Below are 11,017 nucleotides of genomic sequence, written 5' to 3'. Positions count from 1 at the left end.
AAGATTGATGTCTTCTCATGTAAAGTTCTGCCGAAAATCAGCGTTGAACAGCATTTGGGAGTAGAGAAATAAACGGCTTGGTTAATTTTTAATCTTAGATTAGCGTTAATCAGCTTTTGAGGAACTGGGCCCAGGTATATAAATGCACCTCCTTTTTTAGAAAGAAGGATTAAAGAAAGAAATGGACGAAATTTGTCGAAAAACACAGGTTCGGTTTCAAATCTGGATACCAAGAACTGAAAACACAAGTGGAGGGGAAAATGCAATTGACAGGCTCAAGAGTGATGTGAACACACTGCAAGATTTCTCCCTATGTGGACTTCAGACCAAATTGTTATTCTTCGTTAAATCACAACTACAACTGCCAGTAGAGAAGATAAGGGAATACTCTACATTGCTATGTGCGCTTTTGCCGCTTTAAATCGTAAATGTAGGAGTAAAATACTCTCACAACCACAGCCAATCTTCTCACAAGTTGCAAGTTTACACAACCGATGACGTCAAAATCCTCAACTCGATCCCAGACCTTTGTCTTATATTGTCCTCAAAAATACGCGAGGTTTCTTTGCATTTTAGATATGTTCTCGGAACAGAAATTAATTAATTTTTTTTTCAGAAATGCTCCTTAGAACATTGCATTTTAGATTTTAAAATAAAAAATGGTAGGGAAATTTCGAGTCATGTGCACTTTAAAAACAACCATGAATCAAGATTGTGACTTCACCACTGTGGACTTGATTAAACCGTGTCACACAGATGATAGCAGTGAAAAATAACCACACTCACCCCCCAAGGAAGAGAGGGTCATTCCACAATCCAAGACTAAAGATGATCCACAGAAGAGAAAACAAAATAAATACAAAGCACAGCAAAAGAGGAGTATGGATGCATCCTCTATGTTAGCAGTGCAGAAAATTATTGCAGCAACGCAATATAACGATGGTTTTCCCACCATAAGTACGCCACAAGGTCACTGCCAGCATCAATGGCAGGAAAAGCAGCAGCACCAACAACAGCCACAAATGCCAAAACAGCCACAGCTTCAGCAGCATCAAAGAATGCTGCAACAGCTTCAGCAACAGCAGCTGGAAATGCTGCAACAGCAACATCTTCAAAAGCAGCAACAACAACAACAACAACTGAAGCAAAAGATTCCAAAACAACAGAATCAAATGGGCAACTGCCGCAGAATCAACCCGAGCAATTACATCAACGCCATCCTGAGAAACACCAACCTGAGCCACAGTTGCGGTGGAACCAAGAACGAATATGAAAAAGTGTACCACAGCAGCAAACGCAGAGACCATTAAATAATCAAGAAATTCTGCCACCACTGACAAGTCTTGATCAGTTTATCGAAAAGAAAGAACAATGGCAACAAACGTATGGCAATTCAGTGAGTCTGGTGAAAGGAATTAAAGGAAAGGAACTTATTTAAGTGTGCAGTCGATTTAGCGCTGGAGCGTTAATTGGGGACACTGTAAATTGAAATTAACAATCAACGCAAATCAAGTCAAATGTTGGTTTTTGAGGAGAGGGGAAACCAGAGTACCCGGAGAAAACCTCTCGGTGCAGAGTACAGAACCAACAAACTCAACACACATATGACGCCGAGTCAAGGAATCGAACCCGGGCCACATTGCTGGGAGGCGAGTGCTCTCACCACTGTGCCATCCCTACACCCCTAATGGTGAGTCGAGATGAGGCTAAGGGCTTAGGAGCAACACGAGCAGGATCAACACGAGCAGCATTCACATCAGCCATGGTAACTCTGTCTTCAATGATGATGATCTAGAACGCAACCCTTCCCTTGATGACTCAGGAATAGGAGAAGATGGCACTGGAAACAATGAAGGAAGCCAAAATTGCAATGGAAATCTAAGTTCTGAAGTACTTGTTTCGAGGAAAAGAATCACAGAGATAGAAAATGAAAATGTGCAGCTTAAGGCTCAATTAAAACTTGCAAATGTGCTGGTAAGTGGTTCCTATCATATGTTTGTTTGTTAGACAATTAACCGACATTCCGATTACTGACAAATGGTTTTGTGAATCCTTTGCTTTCTTCTAAAGAAAAATTCATTGCCCAACTAGTGAATTCCATGGTAAATTTTATGCTAAAAACCAATATCGCATGAATCACGAAGCGATGAGTACAATATTGGTTTTTCCGAGTGAAATTAACTTTGGAATTCACCAGTTTCGCAATGAAGTTTTCTTGAACTGCATAAGTTTTAAAAGAAAGCAAGCACACCCTCAGAAAGGGAATGGAAAGGAACAAGCCATTTCAGAGTCAACTGTCAATAGCCAGTGAATAGGAATCACGCTAAAATTAGAAGCCATACAAAAACTTTGTCAGTTTAAGGCCAAATAACGAGTTTTACTGATTTAGTTTATTTCAGATTATCTCTGAAAACGATATGATTCACATTTTGATGTATTTCATTGAAATACGCCAACAAGAACAAGAATCGGCAAAATACGGCAATGCAACCAAGAAAGGACGACCTTCGAACAAGAACCGCTCCAACACTTAAGTAACGTTTAGGTGCTTTAAACAAACCTCTGAAACAAAATTAGTTGACACATTGTGTGTGAAAAGTGCATTTTAAGTGTAAAATAAAACTACCATTTGAATCATGCTCTAAATTATTGAGAAGACCACCCTCCCCATTCAATGTTGCCAGTTTGTACCTAAATACCCTGGAAATGACAGTACAACAGATACAGTACCGCTCAGAAATACGTTAACCAAAATATGCGCATAATACGCGTATATCGATACGCGTATGTGCGTATTACCATACGCGAGTACGTGTATGGTTATACGAACATAAGCGTATATATATACGCGTATACGCGTATACAGATATACGCGTCTGCCTCATTAGCTTGCTTATTGTTTTGCTTATTGTTCTAAACAATACACGTAGCTTGACAGCAATACAATAGTACATGACTACGAACTACATGACGAAGACGCACTTTCACAAACAGCTGTCGTGTTCGGAATACAAACCCACGCAAGGATGTTTATTTCATCGATAAACATGCAGTTCGGGTTCAGAGTTTTTTTGTTTCACACTATTAAAAGAGAAAATAATATACACATAAATACAGAATTAAAGTAATGTTTACAAAGATGCAAGTAAGCTATAATAAGGGTTATGGGTTACAAGAGAGTGTGGCGACCAAAGTAGCGAGTACTTTTGAGTTGGCGCTCATCGTGCTCACCTTCTTAAGGATAGACAAAGCTTAAATACGGGACCTAAATCTGGCTGTTGGGTTGATTCCGGCGCTAGTGTTCGTTGCAGTTCTTGGAAATTGTTTGAATGACCTCGCCTGTGATGCATAAACGAATACTGTACTCGTTGTTTTTAAAGTTCATGGTGTTGCATTTGCTGTCACGACTTTGTGCGTCCGTGCGTCGGCACATGACGACAGATGCGTTTTGCATTTATGACAGTCTCGTCTTTTCATAAAAACTCTTTGATTCCACGAAAAGGCACACCATCAATAAACATGCAATTCTCGGAAATTGTTCGAGTTTACCTCGCGGAACACGTTCTACTCCTATTTGAAAGGTGTTGCATTACCTGTCACGACTTCCTCTTGATGTGAGTTGTATGCAAATTTTGATAGAACCGAATGATACGATACTAAAAAGATTGTGTCCCATTTGTGTTGTCATTTTCTTTGAATTTCACTAACTTGATTGAGCGCTGCAGTTTATGGGTTCAGTAAAAAATTAAAGGCCGGTTTACACGGTGCGACTTGTCGGCCCGATTCTGTTGCTGCAACAGATTTTTTTACGTCGGGCCGATTTTTTTCAAAGCCACCGCCAAAAATCGGGCCGACAAGTCGCACCGTATAAACCGGCTACATTCCCTTCCAGACACAAAAAACAGTTTTTTTAAAAGTGGTTAGAATGAAAACTTTCAAGCTCTATTGAAAAGATTAGATTATGGTGAAATTACGACATAATAAGTCGTGTAGCATTATTTATCTTTGTTGTAGCTTAACAATTAAGTGGACATCAGAAATTTCTTTAAAATGCGACGTTATTTTCTAGGAATTAAAAATTTTCCTTCTTCTTGGCGTTGATGAGCTTTCACAGATTTCTCGTACCCTGCGATCAGGCATTCTTTTTGTCCTGAGAGCGAAAGACGGCGACAGCGTAGGTAAACAAAAGAGGCAAAATTATTTTCATGGCGTGACTGATTTCTGAACAATCAGATCAATTTCAAACCGTGAATATTATTTTTCACTCCCAATTTCACCGTGTGAATTTTTACCCTTAACTTCACGCCGTGAAAGTTTTCACCGATCAATCACCGATGATTAGTTTCACGCCAAGAGTGAAAGTTTCTTTTCGTAGAGTGACCACGGCGTATTCACGCTGTGAACATTGAAATTCATGCACCGCGACCGTGAAAAAATTTCACGGTTTTCAATGAAATCCATAAACCCCCTTTTTGCATGAAGGGCCACAAATGATACACATATTTAAATGCCAAACTTAAGACACATTTTTCTTTACATTCTGATTCATAAACATTGAATTACTTTTACTTGTTATCCAGTAAATTCGCGATGCGAAGCAACTTGCGCGTTTGTAACATGATAGCTTTTGGAGTATGTAAATTTTCTGTTATCGGCTCGTGGCTTTATTTAGATCCAAAAGTGCTTTGTTTTACACAACAATGCAACACAAAGGAAATTTATGGTACTGAATAACAAAGGAAAAGCAGACGCGCATGTATATGCATTCATACGCGTATGAATATACGCGTATGCGCGTATACATATACGCGTATGCGCGTATGAACATACGCGTATGTGCGTATACACTGCGTATGCGCAGTTAACGTATTTCTGAGCGGTACTGTAGAACCAATGCGTCATAGAGGGTAGAAATGGTTAGCGTCAACAATTTTGTCGCTGATTGTCCTGAACTATAATATCACACATTTCTTAAAAATAAAGTACATTTTACGATTATGGTTAACCCATGGGGAATCTATAACGCTCATTGAAACTATTCTCCTTCACCCAAAATTAAAGTAGCTGCCACTAGTGCTGCATTGTTTTATGGGTAAATTTCAGTCCGGGTCACAAACTATCAAAATGGCTGCTCTAGAGGAAGTATCAGTACTCTTTGTGTTTGATGAAGAGAAAATCAAGGCCAACGTTAACATTGGAGCAAGTAGAAGCAATTTAATAGAGGCTTTTAAAAAGGCTTTTCAGGTAAGTACTTCAAACGATCTGATACTGCAGCATTATGACGAGTGGGAAGAATGGATAAACTCACCAGACGATTTTACTGCCTCGACAAAAATCAAGCTTAAAGTCATTTTCAAGCCGTCAGTACCTGTACAATTAAACTTTAACTCGGAGACAAAGTCACATTCCAGTAAACAAGCTACATTAAAGGCCATTAAAGGCTAGCTCAGGCAGTGGGATGTTGGTTGTAGACAAAACGAATCAAATTAAATAAGTTCAGCCATTTGAAAGTTATCTGATTCCAAACCCTCACAGTGCACGACTCCAATACTATAATGATGTTGCATCTGTTTTATACATTGAGTGTTTTACAGATTTTCCTTCAAAGGAACGATTCCAACATTACTTAATTCCCTAGAGAAGGTGGAGATTTGAAAAAGAAAGTGATATAAACTCTTTGGCTTCAAAAGTGGATGAAGTCAAGAGCAATTCAGCAAACTCAGATAGTGGTCATTCGTATAACATTCAAAGGTAACAATCTATTCCACATCATGCCAATTCTGAAGATGTTTTTCGGTGTGAAAGAGATATAGGTGCCTTGGAGAAAATGAAGAATTCCTCTCAAGATATAATAAACAGACTGTCAGAGAAAAAGAAAAATTGTTATCTTCCCTCCCTTGATTTAGTTCCAGGGGGAAAGAGCACAGTAAGGTATGTTGAAGTAAGGCTTCAAGCTTTAGAAAAAAAAAGGGAACACTTTTTCACATGCTCGACAATGTCAATACCGTACTTCTTGCCTTACGTAGAAGATATAACCAAAATACTTACACTAAGGCTGAAGAAGTGAGAAGGAAAAGAATGAAAGAACAAAAAAGAAAGAACAAGACCAAGAAACTGAAAGTATTGTCAGGGCAGGCTAAAGAGGTGTGTAAACTTTTGACTGGGAATGGAGAAATAGATATCACTCAAAAAGCCAGTATTCTTGTATGTGATTGACAGTAATAACTTCAACAGAGAAGCACTTCACACTAAAGTGAGAAAGAGATTTCACCTAGAGCCTCTCAAACAGCTTATAGAGCAAGGATATATCAGTGATTGTGTTATAATTGAGGTAAGACAAGCCATCAAAAGGTGAGAGGCTGACAGGACTGCTTCAACGAAGAAAGAAGATAATCAGCCCAAGCTTACTGCTTTTTCTATGAGAAGTACATGCTCTAATAGCAAAAAACTTGACAGTGTCACAGAGAGAGAGTCCACATTAACCTCATCTACAAATAATGATTCGGATAGTGAGATTGCATAACATGACTTTATGCATGTAATCATTTGTTAAAATGCCGATGAAATTGTTTCAGTGTTACACAATAATGGATGTTGTGTTGATGAACCTACTATTTGAGCATTAAATCTTTTTGTCAAAATGCTGATGAAATTGTTTTAGTATTATACAATATAGGACTTTTTGTATAACTGAATCAAAATCAGGCCCTTTAATACTCAAGCATCATGCTGCTCAGTAGGGATGCTACTTAAAAAAAACCTGAAGACCTTCACCTCCCCATCCAATGTTGCCAGTTTGTATCTAAATATCCAGGAACGACGGTACAACATTGTTTGGGGGGAAGGGGGATGAATTGGACTACCTAAAGAAGGCTAAAAGACAGAACCAATGTGTGGGAGTAGAAATGATTGCTGATTGTAGATTTCCTTACTTGTTGTAGGAGATTTTAACATTCATGCTGACGTCTCTACTGATGCTGATACTGCAAAGTTTATTGATTTACTGGAGTCGCTGGGGCTTGAACAGCATGTTACTAAACCTACATTAGTTTCAATCAGCCAGCTTCAATTTAGAGTCTTTGGATTCTCTAAGGAAAGATCTGGGGTTACAGTGCAATTTCTTAGTATGGGCTGGTCTTGGATCTGCGATTTCAATATCATTAAGAAGTCTGGTAACTGAGGTAGGGCAACTAGACCACCTAAGATTTTACCATAATAGTATGTCTTTTGATGCGACCTTGACAAAAAGTAAACAGTATTTTAATTTGCTTATTCAAAGAAAAGCTGTTTTGCCAAAAGGTGCTAAAATGTTAATTTTAATATTGACTCTGCCCTTTCATCAAATATCTACCTGCATTGAAACTTATTACATTGTAACCGAAAAGCCCAAATTGGGAGTTACAATAAACGTATGTATGTATGTATGTATTTAAGAGATTTCCAATTTAAAGTACTTAATTATGAAACATGCACTGATGTTCTTCTTAAAAAAATGAGAATACTTGATTCAGATATGTGCACTTTTTGTAATCGCTTTAAGGAAGATATACAGCACCTATTTTTTCACTGTCCTTTCTCTTTATCGTTTTGGAGAGATTTTGAAGCCTTTTGGAACATTAATATGAATGAGATTATTCACTTATCTGTACAAGATATAATTTGTGGGCACGTATCAGCTTTGAAATTACTGTATTTTAGTTGGAAAATTCACTATCTTTCAATGCCGCAAAAATAATATGAAGCCCAGTTTGGAGTTATTTAAAGTTTAGTTACATTAAAAATACTCTATGGAGCTATTTATTGCTCAAAAGTGTAATAAATTAAATAAGTATAGGAACAAATAGAAGTTCAAGCCTCTGACTTAACTGCAATAATTGTAATTAGAAAATGTATCCCATTCTGAAGTTTAGAATAGTCCGAACACTTGCACCGTACCAATTCCATTTTGTCCTAATTTGTGTTTCGTGTTGTGTATGAATTGTGTGTGTGTGCGTGTGTAAGCTTAATGCTAAGGACTGTTACTGATTGTATTCATTTGTAATTTGTAGCTACATAACCAATAAGTCACGAAAGGAATTTTATGTGAGCTTCATAAATGAACAGGAAGGTGATCAGTGCAAACTTTTCAAGTCAACCAAGGCTCTCCTCCTTCCGCGAAATGACTTACGTTTTCCCGCCTTTCAGGACTCCTCCACAGCCCTTGCCAATGATATCTGCCGCTATTTCAACCGTAAGATAATTAGGAAACGTAAAGACCTAGATGCTATTGATGCTACTTAAGGTAGGTTTGCTAAGATTGTTGATGACCCTCAGTTTAGTGCTGATGGTACTTCCTGAGTTCAAAGAGCTTGCCGAGGATAACACGTGCCAACTTATAAGGGGTTCATCCAAAAAAACCAGCATGCTTGATCTATGTCCCCTTCTCTTGTCGTGGGTAGCCTTGATGAGCTTCCTCCAATCATCACAACTCAGATCAATTCTTCTTTGACAATTGGTTATTTTTCAACTTCATGGAAAGCGGCTCTAGTTGATCCACGTCTAAAGAAACCTGACCAAGGTACTTCACTGTCAAATTTGAGACCAGTAAGTAACTTACAGTGTCTATCTAAACTCACAGAAAAGGCTGTGTATATACAGATCCAAGATCACTTGTTGCAGTCTGACTTGTTTCCAATGCTTCCGTCAGCTTATCGTCAAGTCCATAGTACGGAAATGGTAGTTCTAATCGTACATAATGACATCTTGATTAATATGGATTAACAAAGAGTAACTCTACTAGTGTTATTAGACTTAAACTCTGCTTTTGATACCGTTGATCATGATGTGCTTCTACGTTGTCTTCAGATATCATTTGGAGTAACGAGTACCGCTCTGCAATGGATTAGATCTTACTTATTTAGCTGTACACAGCGAGTGTAAAGTTCAAAATAGCAACACTAGTCTTCAAATGCATTTATGGTAATGCCCCAGACTATCTTAAGAACTTGATACTTGTTAAAAGTATAGTTTAAGATCAAGCAATGTTATTTTATTCGAGGATAATTCAAGGAAAACAAAAAAGACTCTAGGAGACAGACCATTTTCTGTTGCATCTGCAAAAGTTTGGAACGATTTACTACTATCCATAAGAATTCAAAATAATTTTATTAAATTCAAATCAGTACTCAAAACACATTATTTTAGAGACGCTTTTGATTTATACCTTTTTAGAACATTGTACATGCTATAGTTGTATATTGTTCTTATCCATTTTACTTCTATGGTTTTAAACGTAGTTTGTTTATTTATTATCTATTTTTCTTGTAAAGCGCATTTAGTTATAAGATTGTACATAAATTTGCACTATATTAAAATTATTATTTCCCCTAATTTTACGAGAACTCATTGCAATTACGTGTTTATAACATAAGGACAAAATTTTCTTGTCACTGTCGAGGCAGAACAAAAACCAGTTGGGCAAACGGATTAAAAAAGCACTTTTCGAGTGATGATAATGTTTCGGACCAGTTCGTTCGGCAGAGGGGATAACATTCTTAAGGGAATGAGACCACTGAAAAGAAGGCACTCAGTGCAAACTGCATGTAAATATATAAATAATATTCATCACTAGCTTTTCATAGGAAATTAGCATTGTACTGGCCCGTCTTGTGTTCATTTTCTATTGTGATTTTACAAAGTGACACTCCCTTACATGTACAGGGAAATTTCAACCATTTGAGATTAAATAGATATCTTAGTTATGACTTCAAAGTTACGAGCATTTTTTTGTTATCCCATGTTGTATGAAATATTTCATCACGTGTGCAAAATTTCAGCACTTACACAACTTTCAATTCCTCACATCAAATTCCTTTGCAGGCGTGTAGCAGTGATTATAAAAATGTTACAGTGGTACAAATGAATGCATTGTTGGGCTTGACTATCGCTCGTTCACATGATTATTTTATAGCTTGAATGTGGCCGGATTCACGCTACGTAATGCCATCTAGAAGTTACAGCAACATGCCAAGAATTTTCGTACGGGCTCACAGCAAACTTGACCAAAATTAAAGAACATGATGGAAAATCATGTTTTCCCATCCGTGTTCCCCTAAATCACTGTGCTCATTGTGCATCAAGAGGCCAGAGAAACCGTTCACCTTGGAGATGTGCTTTATGCGACATAACTCTGTGAGTTGTCCGCTTTGAACACTGCCATTTGTAGCCTCTTTGGTACAGTAATTTCCCCTCAAATTTGAATTATGAACTTAAGTCTGGTTATCCCCGCATGAACCACCATTGTTTTGGGCTTAGACACCACCTCTTCGTTTTTTGGTTGTGGGCCTTTAAGGGTTAATTTTCATGTACATGTATGACAGAATAGCTCTCAAGGCAGACCTGTAAAATAAACTATATATGTAATAATGAAACCAGCATCCAATACAACATGCCTACAGTGAAGAGCCATGCAGATGCTGAAGGGATTTCAAGATAGATCTATTTGATTAAGTTGAGACAGCCATTTCTGCTGATCAAGTTCTTTCTGTTACGAGAGAACTTATTGGTAATTTGGGCTCATTTTATTATTACATGTTGCACAAGAATGTAATCAACACTTTCGTACTCAGCACTGCACTGCACTAGCATTTAATCAACACTTGTGTGCTTAGCACATATTCAGGCACTTATGTAACCCGCATGTATTTAAGTTGTAACAAGTGCATTAAAATTCAGTTTTTGACTGCTCGTAACAGAGTTGTCATCGTGGTGGCAGCGGGTATTTTTAAATGCAACATTTTGAGAGAATAACGATCTAGATCAATTGGCAACATGGCTTCAAATACTCCATTTCCAGAGTTTAAAACAACAGCAGATGACAAAGACATGTACATCGAAGACTTGCCTGACTACGGCATCATGCAAAATTAGTTTGATCCATCCAAAGATACTGAAGTGGCAAAATGGACGAAACAAGAGAAAGCAAAGGCATGTCTTCGAGCCTCACTCTACCCTACAGCAAGAGCGGTTGACAAGTACA

At 37.8% G+C, this 11,017-nt stretch overlaps 1 pseudogene; it reads left to right on the top strand.

Moving 5' to 3' along the window:
• Positions 1 to 5,124: 5,124 nt before the first annotated feature.
• Positions 5,125 to 11,017, top strand: part of LOC137977219 (ATP-dependent DNA helicase Q1-like) — a 10,924-nt pseudogene continuing 5,031 nt past the window's right edge.

Source organism: Montipora foliosa, chromosome 11, assembly GCF_036669935.1.
Source record: "Montipora foliosa isolate CH-2021 chromosome 11, ASM3666993v2, whole genome shotgun sequence".
Lineage (NCBI taxonomy): Eukaryota > Metazoa > Cnidaria > Anthozoa > Scleractinia > Acroporidae > Montipora > Montipora foliosa.
The sequence above is the reverse complement of the archived record's forward strand: the minus strand, read 5'-3'. Positions and strand labels throughout refer to the sequence as shown.